Source organism: Microcebus murinus, chromosome 18 (genome assembly GCF_040939455.1).
Source record: "Microcebus murinus isolate Inina chromosome 18, M.murinus_Inina_mat1.0, whole genome shotgun sequence".
In the NCBI taxonomy this organism is placed as follows: domain Eukaryota; kingdom Metazoa; phylum Chordata; class Mammalia; order Primates; family Cheirogaleidae; genus Microcebus; species Microcebus murinus.
Genome location: NC_134121.1, coordinates 1692444 through 1707602, shown reverse-complemented (window position 1 = coordinate 1707602; position 15159 = coordinate 1692444). Strand labels below are relative to the sequence as shown.

At 62.8% G+C, this 15159-nt stretch overlaps 4 non-coding genes across 4 annotated transcripts; all 4 read left to right on the top strand.

Moving 5' to 3' along the window:
- Positions 1-1835: 1835 nt before the first annotated feature.
- Positions 1836-1954, top strand: LOC142862089 (5S ribosomal RNA). The gene has a single exon (XR_012913235.1). It is a non-coding gene; the product is annotated as a 5S ribosomal RNA (ribosomal RNA).
- Positions 1955-5744: 3790 nt separating this feature from the next.
- Positions 5745-5863, top strand: LOC142862088 (5S ribosomal RNA). Its single transcript, XR_012913234.1, has one exon. It is a non-coding gene; the product is annotated as a 5S ribosomal RNA (ribosomal RNA).
- A 3798-nt stretch (positions 5864-9661) lies between these two features.
- Positions 9662-9780, top strand: LOC142862086 (5S ribosomal RNA). Its single transcript, XR_012913232.1, has one exon. It is a non-coding gene; the product is annotated as a 5S ribosomal RNA (ribosomal RNA).
- Positions 9781-13574: 3794 nt separating this feature from the next.
- LOC142862085 (5S ribosomal RNA) lies at positions 13575-13693 on the top strand. The gene has a single exon (XR_012913231.1). It is a non-coding gene; the product is annotated as a 5S ribosomal RNA (ribosomal RNA).
- The last annotated feature ends 1466 nt before the right edge of the window (positions 13694-15159 follow it).

Sequence of the window (15159 nt, the reverse complement as noted above, 5' to 3'; positions counted from 1 at the left end):
CTGAGGGTCCGGTGGGTGTCTGCACTTTTGTGCTGGGCACCCCAGGGAGGCCCGGGGGCTGGCTGGACAACGTGGTCTGCTGGGCGGGGGGGGGGGGGGGTTGGAGGAGCAACTGATGCCCTTTGCACTTTGGGTAGCAAGAGTCTGAGGTGTCTCTGAGCCCTGTGCCCTGTGGGGGCGGGGCGGGGGGGAGGAGGAGGAGGAGGAGGAGGAGGTGGGAAGGGCCGGGGCCTGCAGTCCTGTTCCCGGGGTGGCACGGCAAGTGGCTTCTTCCACAGGCTGCTTGGCCTGGGCTCCCTGCACCTGGGCCTTTGGAGGACCGGCCCTGTGCTTGCCAACACTTCCTGCAGGGACCCAGAGCTGGGAGGTGGCATCTCTCAGCCCTGGGTCGGGCAGAGCCCCAGCGGGCCATGCCCACAACCTCTCTCAGCACCGGTCCCCCAGAAGGCTCCTTTGGGACCAGGATTCTCTTGCGGTGACTCTTTAAGGTCTGGCCCCTGGATGGAGGGGCACCAGGAGTAGAGGAGCAGGAAGGGGAAGGGGGTGGCCATGCGAGGGGACACTTTGAGGCCAAGTCCCAGCTTCAGCCTGATCCTCCTGGGAACCCCGCTCTGAGACAAGGAGCCGGGCTTCGCATTCCCACAGCAGCCAGTCGTGGGCTGAGGACACCTGGGGCGTTGGGAACTCCCTGGCTTCTCCTTGGTTTAACATCTAGAGCTGCTTGTGAATCGCGCCGCCACACACACCAGAGTGCAGGTGTCTTCCGCACAGACTGCGGGCCTCGCTCTTCTGAATGCCGCTAGCTCGCCACCCACCCACGGGTGAACCTGGTCAGGGTGCTTTCTCTCAGGGGCAGACTCTTTTCCGGGCGGGCTACCGGTGTCTCTGTTTGCTCGTTTCTTTCTTCCATTTCGGGAAAGTCTTCCTTGCTGGGTGTGGAAATCTCCTATGCCTTCCCTCGCCTATTCTGTCAGCTTTAAAATTCTCCTTCAGTTGCCACCCTCACAGATGGATTAGGAAACTCTTTCCGGTGCACTCATTAGTGAAATGACCTCCAGGAAGCTGGAATCCAATATCTAATGGCCGATTTTTAGCGAGTCCACACGCCAGGGTGGTCGGGGTCCAAAGCAGCCCCGGCCAGGCCCAGGCCCCTTGGACTGGGCCACAGGAGGACACGGAGGAGGGTCCCGGCCCCCACGAAGCGGTGCCGGCAGTTCTCCACGGGCTTGGGTGTTTTCCAGAGGTAGGAGATGGAGGGGACTGATTTCTTCAGCGCCCCCCAAACCACGCCACCCCACCCCACCCATGGGACACATCCCCAGAGAGAGACGCCCCATACACTGGCTGTGCCCCAGCCCTGGCCCGGGGGAATAGGCGGCAGCCCACCCACAGGGCGAGGGGGGGGCGCAGCTGAAAGGGGTTGTGGGGGAGGGCGGCCCCTGGCTGGGGTCAAAGGGCGAGCGTCCCGCGCGTGCGCAGTCAGCGGCAGCGACGCGCTGGGGGTGGGCAGCGGGTAGGTGAAGGAGGCCGGGCGAGGAGACGAGGGGGGCTGGGAGGGCTCCACCTTGGCGAGTCCAGCCGTGGAGGCGCATCTTGTGTGAGTGTGAGTGAGTGTGAGTGTGTGTGTGTGTGTATAGAGAGACAGCCCCCCACCCCGCCCCGCCCCGCCCCGCCCCGCCCATCACCCCCGTCCCTGGGAGCCCGCGGGACCTGGCCAGCGAACTCAACCGGCCCGGCCCGGCCCCGCCCGGCGCGGGGCTTGGGGCGGGAGGCGGCGGCGGGGAAGCCCAGAGAGGCTCGGCTTCTCGAGCGGGGCAGGGGCGCCCTCCGCCGCCGTCTAGGGCCACACCACCCTGAACGCCCCCGATCTCGTCTGGTCTCGGAAGCTAAGCAGGGTCGGGCCTGGTTAGTACTTGGATGGGAGACCGCCTGGGAATACCGGGTGCCACAGGCTGCTGCTTTTTTTTTTTTTTTTTTTTTTGCCTCTTGTTCTGTCCCCTTTCTGGGAGCGCGGCGGCGGCCCGGGGTGGGGGTCACCCCCACCCTCAGCGCCCGCGCGGTGCCTGGCGCCCCAGCCCGCACCGTGGGGCCTCCTCTTGTCCCAAGCCGCGACACCGCCGCCACGCGGCAGCATGCGTGGCATCTGGACTGTCAGGTCTCAGACCAAAGGTCTGCTCTGTGGGAACCGACACGCTGGAGGAAACCTTGAGAGTCTGAGAGGGGAGGGAGTTCCAGAAGAAGGCCAGGATGTCATTTTGAGGGAGTATGTGACCAGAACTCGTCCCGTTGCTTTTGGGGTTCTATGGGCTACACGCAGGAATCTTTGGTGGTGGCACCTGATGTTGGGGGATCCGGAGTCACACCCAGACCTGCTCCACAGGCCTCCTTTTACTTTTCTCTTCGGATTCATTATTTTTAAAAAGTGTCTCTTACCTCTAGGATTGCATTTTCTTTTCTCTCTCTTTTCAAGCAGATGATGGGAGTACAAGTATTCAGGTGACATGTGTTGCCCGTGCCGCCCTCCCCCCTGTGTTCTTTTTTTTTTTTTTTGAGACAGAGTCTCGTTTTGCTGCCCAGGCTAGAGTGAGTGCCATGGCGTCAGCCTAGCTCACAGCAACCTCAATCTCCGGGCTCAAGCAATCCTGCTGCCTCAGCCTCCCGAGTAGTTGGGACTACAGGCATGCACCACCACGCCCGGCTGTGTTTTTCTATATATATTAGTTGGCCAATTAATTTCTTTCTATTTTTAGTAGAGACGGGGTCTCGCTCTTGCTCAGGCGGGTTTCGAACTCCTGACCTGGAGCAATCCGCCCGGCTCGGCCTCCCAGAGAGCTAGGATTACAGGCGTGAGCCACCGCGCCCGGCCCCCCCTGTGTTCTTATTCATATACCTCTCATGTTGTTCCAGCGTATTGTGGGGGTACCAATGTTAAGGTCGGGTGCCTTGCCCTCTCCAAGCCTCCCCCTCGGGTCAGAGCTTCAAGTGCGCCCATCCCCCAGTCGGTGCACACCCACCCCATGCCTAATGGATGTGTATGCCCCTCCCCTCCCCCCACCCGCCCGCCCGACACCCACCCGATGAAGGTGATTCCTCTCTGTCCACTTAGGCGTCCATCCGTTCGTACCAATTTGCTGGTGAGCGCGCTCACGTGGTGCTCGTGTGTCCATTCTTGGGATACTTGGCTTACTGGAACGGGTTCCAGCTCTGGCCAGGAGAACACGAGAGGCGCCCTCTCACCGCTGCTCCTCACAGCCGAATGGCACTCCGTGGTGTCCACGCGCCACATTTTATTGATGCACTCCTGGATGGATGGGCACTCGGGTCGCTTCCACGTCTTTGGGATTGTGAATTGTGCCCTAACTGTAACCCTAACCCTTACCCAGCCCGTCTCCTCTGCCCCTGCCTGACGCACTCCTCCCCGGCCAGGCCCGTCACTGTCCTGGGCCCCCGCCTGACCGGCTCCTCCCCGCCCGGCCGGTCACCGTCCTCTGCCCCTGCCTGACACGCTCCTTCCCGCCCGGCCTCTCACCGTCCTCGGCCCCTGCCTGACCGGCTCCTCCGTCGCCTGGGCCTTCCAAGGGCTTGGTGTGGACGCTGCTTCCAGGAAGCCCTCCAGAAACCCGGCAGCAGGGTGGCCGCAGCAGTCTCCAGCAGCCGTCCCTAAGTCGCGTGAGTGCGGGGGACGTGCCCCCGCTGTGCCGCGGGGGCCCAGCCTGGTGTCTTCCCTGAGGCGCTGCGGCTGCCGGCTGGGCTGCCGCTCCCCGCAAGGGGAGAGCCGCGGAGGTGGGGACCGCCTCCTGATGGGGACGTACACGCAGCTCTCCACGTCGGATTCCGGGGCTCTCTGTCCTGCCCGAAGGCCCAGCTGGCCTGCGGGTCCTTAGAGTGGCAAAAACCTCCGAAAACTGAGACTGAGGGTCCGGTGGGTGTCTGCACTTTTGTGCTGGGCACCCCAGGGAGGCCCGGGGGCTGGCTGGACAACGTGGTCTGCTGGGCGGGGGGGGGGGGTTGGAGGAGCAACTGATGCCCTTTGCACTTTGGGTAGCAAGAGTCTGAGGTGTCTCTGAGCCCTGTGCCCTGTGGGGGCGGGGCGGGGGGGAGGAGGAGGAGGAGGAGGAGGAGGTGGGAAGGGCCGGGGCCTGCAGTCCTGTTCCCGGGGTGGCACGGCAAGTGGCTTCTTCCACAGGCTGCTTGGCCTGGGCTCCCTGCACCTGGGCCTTTGGAGGACCGGCCCTGTGCTTGCCAACACTTCCTGCAGGGACCCAGAGCTGGGAGGTGGCATCTCTCAGCCCTGGGTCGGGCAGAGCCCCAGCGGGCCATGCCCACAACCTCTCTCAGCACCGGTCCCCCAGAAGGCTCCTTTGGGACCAGGATTCTCTTGCGGTGACTCTTTAAGGTCTGGCCCCTGGATGGAGGGGCACCAGGAGTAGAGGAGCAGGAAGGGGAAGGGGGTGGCCATGCGAGGGGACACTTTGAGGCCAAGTCCCAGCTTCAGCCTGATCCTCCTGGGAACCCCGCTCTGAGACAAGGAGCCGGGCTTCGCATTCCCACAGCAGCCAGTCGTGGGCTGAGGACACCTGGGGCGTTGGGAACTCCCTGGCTTCTCCTTGGTTTAACATCTAGAGCTGCTTGTGAATCGCGCCGCCACACACACCAGAGTGCAGGTGTCTTCCACACAGACTGCGGGCCTCGCTCTTCTGAATGCCGCTAGCTCGCCACCCACCCACGGGTGAACCTGGTCAGGGTGCTTTCTCTCAGGGGCAGACTCTTTTCCGGGCGGGCTACCGGTGTCTCTGTTTGCTCGTTTCTTTCTTCCATTTCGGGAAAGTCTTCCTTGCTGGGTGTGGAAATCTCCTATGCCTTCCCTCGCCTATTCTGTCAGCTTTAAAATTCTCCTTCAGTTGCCACCCTCACAGATGGATTAGGAAACTCTTTCCGGTGCACTCATTAGTGAAATGACCTCCAGGAAGCTGGAATCCAATATCTAATGGCCGATTTTTAGCGAGTCCACACGCCAGGGTGGTCGGGGTCCAATGCAGCCCCGGCCAGGCCCAGGCCCCTTGGACTGGGCCACAGGAGGACACGGAGGAGGGTCCCGGCCCCCACGAAGCGGTGCCGGCAGTTCTCCACGGGCTTGGGCGTTTTCCAGAGGTAGGAGATGGAGGGGACTGATTTCTTCAGCGCCCCCCAAACCACGCCACCCCACCCCACCCATGGGACACATCCCCAGAGAGAGACGCCCCATACACTGGCTGTGCCCCAGCCCTGGCCCGGGGGAATAGGCGGCAGCCCACCCACAGGGCGAGGGGGGGGGCGCAGCTGAAAGGGGTTGTGGGGGAGGGCGGCCCCTGGCTGGGGTCAAAGGGCGAGCGTCCCGCGCGTGCGCAGTCAGCGGCAGCGACGCGCTGGGGGTGGGCAGCGGGTAGGTGAAGGAGGCCGGGCGAGGAGACGAGGGGGGCTGGGAGGGCTCCACCTTGGCGAGTCCAGCCGTGGAGGCGCATCTTGTGTGAGTGTGAGTGAGTGTGAGTGTGTGTGTGTGTGTATAGAGAGACAGCCCCCCACCCCGCCCCGCCCCGCCCCGCCCCGCCCATCACCCCCGTCCCTGGGAGCCCGCGGGACCGGGCCAGCGAACTCAACCGGCCCGGCCCGGCCCCGCCCGGCGCGGGGCCTGGGGCGGGAGGCGGCGGCGGGGAAGCCCAGAGAGGCTCGGCTTCTCGAGCGGGGCAGGGGCGCCCTCCGCCGCCGTCTAGGGCCACACCACCCTGAACGCCCCCGATCTCGTCTGGTCTCGGAAGCTAAGCAGGGTCGGGCCTGGTTAGTACTTGGATGGGAGACCGCCTGGGAATACCGGGTGCCACAGGCTGCTGCTTTTTTTTTTTTTTTTTTTTTTTGCCTCTTGTTCTGTCCCCTTTCTGGGAGCGCGGCGGCGGCCCGGGGTGGGGGTCACCCCCACCCTCAGCGCCCGCGCGGTGCCTGGCGCCCCAGCCCGCACCGTGGGGCCTCCTCTTGTCCCAAGCCGCGACACCGCCGCCACGCGGCAGCATGCGTGGCATCTGGACTGTCAGGTCTCAGACCAAAGGTCTGCTCTGTGGGAACCGACACGCTGGAGGAAACCTTGAGAGTCTGAGAGGGGAGGGAGTTCCAGAAGAAGGCCAGGATGTCATTTTGAGGGAGTATGTGACCAGAACTCGTCCCGTTGCTTTTGGGGTTCTATGGGCTACACGCAGGAATCTTTGGTGGTGGCACCTGATGTTGGGGGATCCGGAGTCACACCCAGACCTGCTCCACAGGCCTCCTTTTACTTTTCTCTTCGGATTCATTATTTTTAAAAAGTGTCTCTTACCTCTAGGATTGCATTTTCTTTTCTCTCTCTTTTCAAGCAGATGATGGGAGTACAAGTATTCAGGTGACATGTGTTGCCCGTGCCGCCCTCCCCACTGTGTTCTTTTTTTTTTTTTTTGAGACAGAGTCTCGTTTTGCTGCCCAGGCTAGAGTGAGTGCCATGGCGTCAGCCTAGCTCACAGCAACCTCAATCTCCGGGCTCAAGCAATCCTGCTGCCTCAGCCTCCCGAGTAGTTGGGACTACAGGCATGCACCACCACGCCCGGCTGTGTTTTTCTATATATATTAGTTGGCCAATTAATTTCTTTCTATTTTTAGTAGAGACGGGGTCTCGCTCTTGCTCAGGCTGGTTTCGAACTCCTGACCTGGAGCAATCCGCCCGCCTCGGCCTCCCAGAGAGCTAGGATTACAGGCGTGAGCCACCGCGCCCGGCCCCCCCTGTGTTCTTATTCATATACCTCTCATGTTGTTCCAGCGTATTGTGGGGGTACCAATGTTAAGGTCGGGTGCCTTGCCCTCTCCAAGCCTCCCCCCTCGGGTCAGAGCTTCAAGTGCGCCCATCCCCCAGTCGGTGCGCACCCACCCCATGCCTAATGGATGTGTATGCCCCTCCCCTCCCCCCACCCGCCCGCCCGACACCCACCCGATGAAGGTGATTCCTCTCTGTCCACTTAGGCGTCCATCCGTTCGTACCAATTTGCTGGTGAGCGCGCTCACGTGGTGCTCGTGTGTCCATTCCTGGGATACTTGGCTTACTGGAACGGGTTCCAGCTCTGGCCAGGAGAACACGAGAGGCGCCCTCTCACCGCTGCTCCTCACAGCCGAATGGCACTCCGTGGTGTCCACGCGCCACATTTTATTGATGCACTCCTGGATGGATGGGCACTCGGGTCGCTTCCACGTCTTTGGGATTGTGAATTGTGCCCTAACTGTAACCCTAACCCTTACCCAGCCCGTCTCCTCTGCCCCTGCCTGACGCACTCCTCCCCGGCCAGGCCCGTCACTGTCCTGGGCCCCCGCCTGACCGGCTCCTCCCCGCCCGGCCGGTCACCGTCCTCTGCCCCTGCCTGACACGCTCCTTCCCGCCCGGCCTCTCACCGTCCTCGGCCCCTGCCTGACCGGCTCCTCCGTCGCCTGGGCCTTCCAAGGGCTTGGTGTGGACGCTGCTTCCAGGAAGCCCTCCAGAAACCCGGCAGCAGGGTGGCCGCAGCAGTCTCCAGCAGCCGTCCCTAAGTCGCGTGAGTGCGGGGGACGTGCCCCCGCTGTGCCGCGGGGGCCCAGCCTGGTGTCTTCCCTGAGGCCCTGCGGCTGCCGGCTGGGCTGCCGCTCCCCGCAAGGGGAGAGCCGCGGAGGTGGGGACCGCCTCCTGATGGGGACGTACACGCAGCTCTCCACGTCGGATTCCGGGGCTCTCTGTCCTGCCCGAAGGCCCAGCTGGCCTGCGGGTCCTTAGAGTGGCAAAAACCTCCGAAAACTGAGACTGAGGGTCCGGTGGGTGTCTGCACTTTTGTGCTGGGCACCCCAGGGAGGCCCGGGGGCTGGCTGGACAACGTGGTCTGCTGGGCGGGGGGGGGGGGGGGGGGGGGTTGGAGGAGCAACTGATGCCCTTTGCACTTTGGGTAGCAAGAGTCTGAGGTGTCTCTGAGCCCTGTGCCCTGTGGGGGCGGGGCGGGGGGGAGGAGGAGGAGGAGGAGGAGGAGGTGGGAAGGGCCGGGGCCTGCAGTCCTGTTCCCGGGGTGGCACGGCAAGTGGCTTCTTCCACAGGCTGCTTGGCCTGGGCTCCCTGCACCTGGGCCTTTGGAGGACCGGCCCTGTGCTTGCCAACACTTCCTGCAGGGACCCAGAGCTGGGAGGTGGCATCTCTCAGCCCTGGGTCGGGCAGAGCCCCAGCGGGCCATGCCCACAACCTCTCTCAGCACCGGTCCCCCAGAAGGCTCCTTTGGGACCAGGATTCTCTTGCGGTGACTCTTTAAGGTCTGGCCCCTGGATGGAGGGGCACCAGGAGTAGAGGAGCAGGAAGGGGAAGGGGGTGGCCATGCGAGGGGACACTTTGAGGCCAAGTCCCAGCTTCAGCCTGATCCTCCTGGGAACCCCGCTCTGAGACAAGGAGCCGGGCTTCGCATTCCCACAGCAGCCAGTCGTGGGCTGAGGACACCTGGGGCGTTGGGAACTCCCTGGCTTCTCTTTGGTTTAACATCTAGAGCTGCTTGTGAATCGCGCCGCCACACACACCAGAGTGCAGGTGTCTTCCGCACAGACTGCGGGCCTCGCTCTTCTGAATGCCGCTAGCTCGCCACCCACCCACGGGTGAACCTGGTCAGGGTGCTTTCTCTCAGGGGCAGACTCTTTTCCGGGCGGGCTACCGGTGTCTCTGTTTGCTCGTTTCTTTCTTCCATTTCGGGAAAGTCTTCCTTGCTGGGTGTGGAAATCTCCTATGCCTTCCCTCGCCTATTCTGTCAGCTTTAAAATTCTCCTTCAGTTGCCACCCTCACAGATGGATTAGGAAACTCTTTCCGGTGCACTCATTAGTGAAATGACCTCCAGGAAGCTGGAATCCAATATCTAATGGCCGATTTTTAGCGAGTCCACACGCCAGGGTGGTCGGGGTCCAAAGCAGCCCCGGCCAGGCCCAGGCCCCTTGGACTGGGCCACAGGAGGACACGGAGGAGGGTCCCGGCCCCCACGAAGCGGTGCCGGCAGTTCTCCACGGGCTTGGGTGTTTTCCAGAGGTAGGAGATGGAGGGGACTGATTTCTTCAGCGCCCCCCAAACCACGCCACCCCACCCCACCCATGGGACACATCCCCAGAGAGAGACGCCCCATACACTGGCTGTGCCCCAGCCCTGGCCCGGGGGAATAGGCGGCAGCCCACCCACAGGGCGAGGGGGGGGCGCAGCTGAAAGGGGTTGTGGGGGAGGGCGGCCCCTGGCTGGGGTCAAAGGGCGAGCGTCCCGCGCGTGCGTGCGCAGTCAGCGGCAGCGACGCGCTGGGGGTGGGCAGCGGGTAGGTGAAGGAGGCCGGGCGAGGAGACGAGGGGGGCTGGGAGGGCTCCACCTTGGCGAGTCCAGCCGTGGAGGCGCATCTTGTGTGAGTGTGAGTGAGTGTGAGTGTGTGTGTATAGAGAGACAGCCCCCCACCCCGCCCCGCCCCGCCCCGCCCCGCCCATCACCCCCGTCCCTGGGAGCCCGCGGGACCTGGCCAGCGAACTCAACCGGCCCGGCCCGGCCCCGCCCGGCGCGGGGCCTGGGGCGGGAGGCGGCGGCGGGGAAGCCCAGAGAGGCTCGGCTTCTCGAGCGGGGCAGGGGCGCCCTCCGCCGCCGTCTAGGGCCACACCACCCTGAACGCCCCCGATCTCGTCTGGTCTCGGAAGCTAAGCAGGGTCGGGCCTGGTTAGTACTTGGATGGGAGACCGCCTGGGAATACCGGGTGCCACAGGCTGCTGCTTTTTTTTTTTTTTTTTTTTTGCCTCTTGTTCTGTCCCCTTTCTGGGAGCGCGGCGGCGGCCCGGGGTGGGGGTCACCCCCACCCTCAGCGCCCGCGCGGTGCCTGGCGCCCCAGCCCGCACCGTGGGGCCTCCTCTTGTCCCAAGCCGCGACACCGCCGCCACGCGGCAGCATGCGTGGCATCTGGACTGTCAGGTCTCAGACCAAAGGTCTGCTCTGTGGGAACCGACACGCTGGAGGAAACCTTGAGAGTCTGAGAGGGGAGGGAGTTCCAGAAGAAGGCCAGGATGTCATTTTGAGGGAGTATGTGACCAGAACTCGTCCCGTTGCTTTTGGGGTTCTATGGGCTACACGCAGGAATCTTTGGTGGTGGCACCTGATGTTGGGGGATCCGGAGTCACACCCAGACCTGCTCCACAGGCCTCCTTTTACTTTTCTCTTCGGATTCATTATTTTTAAAAAGTGTCTCTTACCTCTAGGATTGCATTTTCTTTTCTCTCTCTTTTCAAGCAGATGATGGGAGTACAAGTATTCAGGTGACATGTGTTGCCCGTGCCGCCCTCCCCCCTGTGTTCTTTTTTTTTTTTTTTTGAGACAGAGTCTCGTTTTGCTGCCCAGGCTAGAGTGAGTGCCATGGCGTCAGCCTAGCTCACAGCAACCTCAATCTCCGGGCTCAAGCAATCCTGCTGCCTCAGCCTCCCGAGTAGTTGGGACTACAGGCATGCACCACCACGCCCGGCTGTGTTTTTCTATATATATTAGTTGGCCAATTAATTTCTTTCTATTTTTAGTAGAGACGGGGTCTCGCTCTTGCTCAGGCGGGTTTCGAACTCCTGACCTGGAGCAATCCGCCCGGCTCGGCCTCCCAGAGAGCTAGGATTACAGGCGTGAGCCACCGCGCCCGGCCCCCCCTGTGTTCTTATTCATATACCTCTCATGTTGTTCCAGCGTATTGTGGGGGTACCAATGTTAAGGTCGGGTGCCTTGCCCTCTCCAAGCCTCCCCCCTCGGGTCAGAGCTTCAAGTGCGCCCATCCCCCAGTCGGTGCGCACCCACCCCATGCCTAATGGATGTGTATGCCCCTCCCCTCCCCCCACCCGCCCGCCCGACACCCACCCGATGAAGGTGATTCCTCTCTGTCCACTTAGGCGTCCATCCGTTCGTACCAATTTGCTGGTGAGCGCGCTCACGTGGTGCTCGTGTGTCCATTCTTGGGATACTTGGCTTACTGGATCGGGTTCCAGCTCTGGCCAGGAGAACACGAGAGGCGCCCTCTCACCGCTGCTCCTCACAGCCGAATGGCACTCCGTGGTGTCCACGCGCCACATTTTATTGATGCACTCCTGGATGGATGGGCACTCGGGTCGCTTCCACGTCTTTGGGATTGTGAATTGTGCCCTAACTGTAACCCTAACCCTTACCCAGCCCGTCTCCTCTGCCCCTGCCTGACGCACTCCTCCCCGGCCAGGCCCGTCACTGTCCTGGGCCCCCGCCTGACCGGCTCCTCCCCGCCCGGCCGGTCACCGTCCTCTGCCCCTGCCTGACACGCTCCTTCCCGCCCGGCCTCTCACCGTCCTCGGCCCCTGCCTGACCGGCTCCTCCGTCGCCTGGGCCTTCCAAGGGCTTGGTGTGGACGCTGCTTCCAGGAAGCCCTCCAGAAACCCGGCAGCAGGGTGGCCGCAGCAGTCTCCAGCAGCCGTCCCTAAGTCGCGTGAGTGCGGGGGACGTGCCCCCGCTGTGCCGCGGGGGCCCAGCCTGGTGTCTTCCCTGAGGCCCTGCGGCTGCCGGCTGGGCTGCCGCTCCCCGCAAGGGGAGAGCCGCGGAGGTGGGGACCGCCTCCTGATGGGGACGTACACGCAGCTCTCCACGTCGGATTCCGGGGCTCTCTGTCCTGCCCGAAGGCCCAGCTGGCCTGCGGGTCCTTAGAGTGGCAAAAACCTCCGAAAACTGAGACTGAGGGTCCGGTGGGTGTCTGCACTTTTGTGCTGGGCACCCCAGGGAGGCCCGGGGGCTGGCTGGACAACGTGGTCTGCTGGGCGGGGGGGGGGGGGGGTTGGAGGAGCAACTGATGCCCTTTGCACTTTGGGTAGCAAGAGTCTGAGGTGTCTCTGAGCCCTGTGCCCTGTGGGGGCGGGGCGGGGGGGAGGAGTAGGAGGAGGAGGAGGAGGTGGGAAGGGCCGGGGCCTGCAGTCCTGTTCCCGGGGTGGCACGGCAAGTGGCTTCTTCCACAGGCTGCTTGGCCTGGGCTCCCTGCACCTGGGCCTTTGGAGGACCGGCCCTGTGCTTGCCAACACTTCCTGCAGGGACCCAGAGCTGGGAGGTGGCATCTCTCAGCCCTGGGTCGGGCAGAGCCCCAGCGGGCCATGCCCACAACCTCTCTCAGCACCGGTCCCCCAGAAGGCTCCTTTGGGACCAGGATTCTCTTGCGGTGACTCTTTAAGGTCTGGCCCCTGGATGGAGGGGCACCAGGAGTAGAGGAGCAGGAAGGGGAAGGGGGTGGCCATGCGAGGGGACACTTTGAGGCCAAGTCCCAGCTTCAGCCTGATCCTCCTGGGAACCCCGCTCTGAGACAAGGAGCCGGGCTTCGCATTCCCACAGCAGCCAGTCGTGGGCTGAGGACACCTGGGGCGTTGGGAACTCCCTGGCTTCTCCTTGGTTTAACATCTAGAGCTGCTTGTGAATCGCGCCGCCACACACACCCGAGTGCAGGTGTCTTCCGCACAGACTGCGGGCCTCGCTCTTCTGAATGCCGCTAGCTCGCCACCCACCCACGGGTGAACCTGGTCAGGGTGCTTTCTCTCAGGGGCAGACTCTTTTCCGGGCGGGCTACCGGTGTCTCTGTTTGCTCGTTTCTTTCTTCCATTTCGGGAAAGTCTTCCTTGCTGGGTGTGGAAATCTCCTATGCCTTCCCTCGCCTATTCTGTCAGCTTTAAAATTCTCCTTCAGTTGCCACCCTCACAGATGGATTAGGAAACTCTTTCCGGTGCACTCATTAGTGAAATGACCTCCAGGAAGCTGGAATCCAATATCTAATGGCCGATTTTTAGCGAGTCCACACGCCAGGGTGGTCGGGGTCCAAAGCAGCCCCGGCCAGGCCCAGGCCCCTTGGACTGGGCCACAGGAGGACACGGAGGAGGGTCCCGGCCCCCACGAAGCGGTGCCGGCAGTTCTCCACGGGCTTGGGCGTTTTCCAGAGGTAGGAGATGGAGGGGACTGATTTCTTCAGCGCCCCCCAAACCACGCCACCCCACCCCACCCATGGGACACATCCCCAGAGAGAGACGCCCCATACACTGGCTGTGCCCCAGCCCTGGCCCGGGGGAATAGGCGGCAGCCCACCCACAGGGCGAGGGGGGGGGCGCAGCTGAAAGGGGTTGTGGGGGAGGGCGGCCCCTGGCTGGGGTCAAAGGGCGAGCGTCCCGCGCATGCGCAGTCAGCGGCAGCGACGCGCTGGGGGTGGGCAGCGGGTAGGTGAAGGAGGCCGGGCGAGGAGACGAGGGGGGCTGGGAGGGCTCCACCTTGGCGAGTCCAGCCGTGGAGGCGCATCTTGTGTGAGTGTGAGTGAGTGTGAGTGTGTGTGTGTGTGTATAGAGAGACAGCCCCCCACCCCACCCCGCCCCGCCCCGCCCCGCCCATCACCCCCGTCCCTGGGAGCCCGCGGGACCGGGCCAGCGAACTCAACCGGCCCGGCCCGGCCCCGCCCGGCGCGGGGCCTGGGGCGGGAGGCGGCGGCGGGGAAGCCCAGAGAGGCTCGGCTTCTCGAGCGGGGCAGGTTCGCCCTCCACCGCCGTCTAGGGCCACACCACCCTGAACGCCCCCGATCTCGTCTGGTCTCGGAAGCTAAGCAGGGTCGGGCCTGGTTAGTACTTGGATGGGAGACCGCCTGGGAATACCGGGTGCCACAGGCTGCTGCTTTTTTTTTTTTTTTTTTTTCTTGCCTCTTGTTCTGTCCCCTTTCTGGGAGCGCGGCGGCGGCCCGGGGTGGGGGTCACCCCCACCCTCAGCGCCCGCGCGGTGCCTGGCGCCCCAGCCCGCACCGTGGGGCCTCCTCTTGTCCCAAGCCGCGACACCGCCGCCACGCGGCAGCATGCGTGGCATCTGGACTGTCAGGTCTCAGACCAAAGGTCTGCTCTGTGGGAACCGACACGCTGGAGGAAACCTTGAGAGTCTGAGAGGGGAGGGAGTTCCAGAAGAAGGCCAGGATGTCATTTTGAGGGAGTATGTGACCAGAACTCGTCCCGTTGCTTTTGGGGTTCTATGGGCTACACGCAGGAATCTTTGGTGGTGGCACCTGATGTTGGGGGATCCGGAGTCACACCCAGACCTGCTCCACAGGCCTCCTTTTACTTTTCTCTTCGGATTCATTATTTTTAAAAAGTGTCTCTTACCTCTAGGATTGCATTTTCTTTTCTCTCTCTTTTCAAGCAGATGATGGGAGTACAAGTATTCAGGTGACATGTGTTGCCCGTGCCGCCCTCCCCCCTGTGTTCTTTTTTTTTTTTTTTAGACAGAGTCTCGTTTTGCTGCCCAGGCTAGAGTGAGTGCCATGGCGTCAGCCTAGCTCACAGCAACCTCAATCTCCGGGCTCAAGCAATCCTGCTGCCTCAGCCTCCCGAGTAGTTGGGACTACAGGCATGCACCACCACGCCCGGCTGTGTTTTTCTATATATATTAGTTGGCCAATTAATTTCTTTCTATTTTTAGTAGAGACGGGGTCTCGCTCTTGCTCAGGCTGGTTTCGAACTCCTGACCTGGAGCAATCCGCCCGCCTCGGCCTCCCAGAGAGCTAGGATTACAGGCGTGAGCCACCGCGCCCGGCCCCCCCTGTGTTCTTATTCATATACCTCTCATGTTGTTCCAGCGTATTGTGGGGGTACCAATGTTAAGGTCGGGTGCCTTGCCCTCTCCAAGCCTCCCCCCTCGGGTCAGAGCTTCAAGTGCGCCCATCCCCCAGTCGGTGCGCACCCACCCCATGCCTAATGGATGTGTATGCCCCTCCCCTCCCCCCACCCGCCCGCCCGACACCCACCCGATGAAGGTGATTCCTCTCTGTCCACTTAGGCGTCCATCCGTTCGTACCAATTTGCTGGTGAGCGCGCTCACGTGGTGCTCGTGTGTCCATTCTTGGGATACTTGGCTTACTGGATCGGGTTCCAGCTCTGGCCAGGAGAACACGAGAGGCGCCCTCTCACCGCTGCTCCTCACAGCCGAATGGCACTCCGTGGTGTCCACGCGCCACATTTTATTGATGCACTCCTGGATGGATGGGCACTCGGGTCGCTTCCACGTCTTTGGGATTGTGAATTGTGCCCTAACTGTAACCCTAACCCTTACCCAGCCCGTCTCCTCTGCCCCTGCCTGACGCACTCCTCCC